This window comes from Penaeus monodon, chromosome 30, assembly GCF_015228065.2.
Source record: "Penaeus monodon isolate SGIC_2016 chromosome 30, NSTDA_Pmon_1, whole genome shotgun sequence".
NCBI classification, from domain to species: Eukaryota; Metazoa; Arthropoda; class Malacostraca; order Decapoda; family Penaeidae; genus Penaeus; species Penaeus monodon.
In genome coordinates, this window is record NC_051415.1 from 26,834,675 (window position 1) to 26,835,142 (window position 468).

General features: G+C 40.0%; 1 protein-coding gene across 1 annotated transcript in view; it reads left to right on the top strand.

The window, feature by feature from the left end:
• The window catches only part of LOC119592679, an 83,398-nt gene that overhangs the window by 30,763 nt on the left and 52,167 nt on the right, over positions 1 to 468 (top strand). The window lies entirely within an intron of this gene.

Genomic DNA, 468 nt, shown 5'->3' on the forward strand with positions numbered 1-468 from the left:
ATTCATATGTAGTTTTGTACTCTTGTTGACGTATACAAGATAACAACTTCATGATAACAAGGAATGAACATCGCAACACCAATATACACGAAGGATAAAACTTCTCCCGATTATGGCGCGCTGTTGATTCGAATCATGCATATATTAGAAAAAAAAAACGTCTCCCATTTTCATACTGCGATAACCTAACTGCCTCGTCGTTGATATTGCTCCGGAGTCTCTTAAAGCTATCGACAAACGGATAAAAAAAGGGAGACAGATTCATTCTTTCGATCTGAATGGATCTCGTAATTGAAATCGCCTTGGTATCTTCGGCTGGCGCGTGTGTGTTTATCTCCTGGGCGAGGGAGGAGCGACGTCGCAGGGAACTTGTAATTTTCTCTTCGTCATTGAATTTCTTTTCATTGTGTTTGTTCATTTTTTAGTGGAGGGAGGGTGGGTGATGTTAGTTTAAGCTCTTTTTTTTAC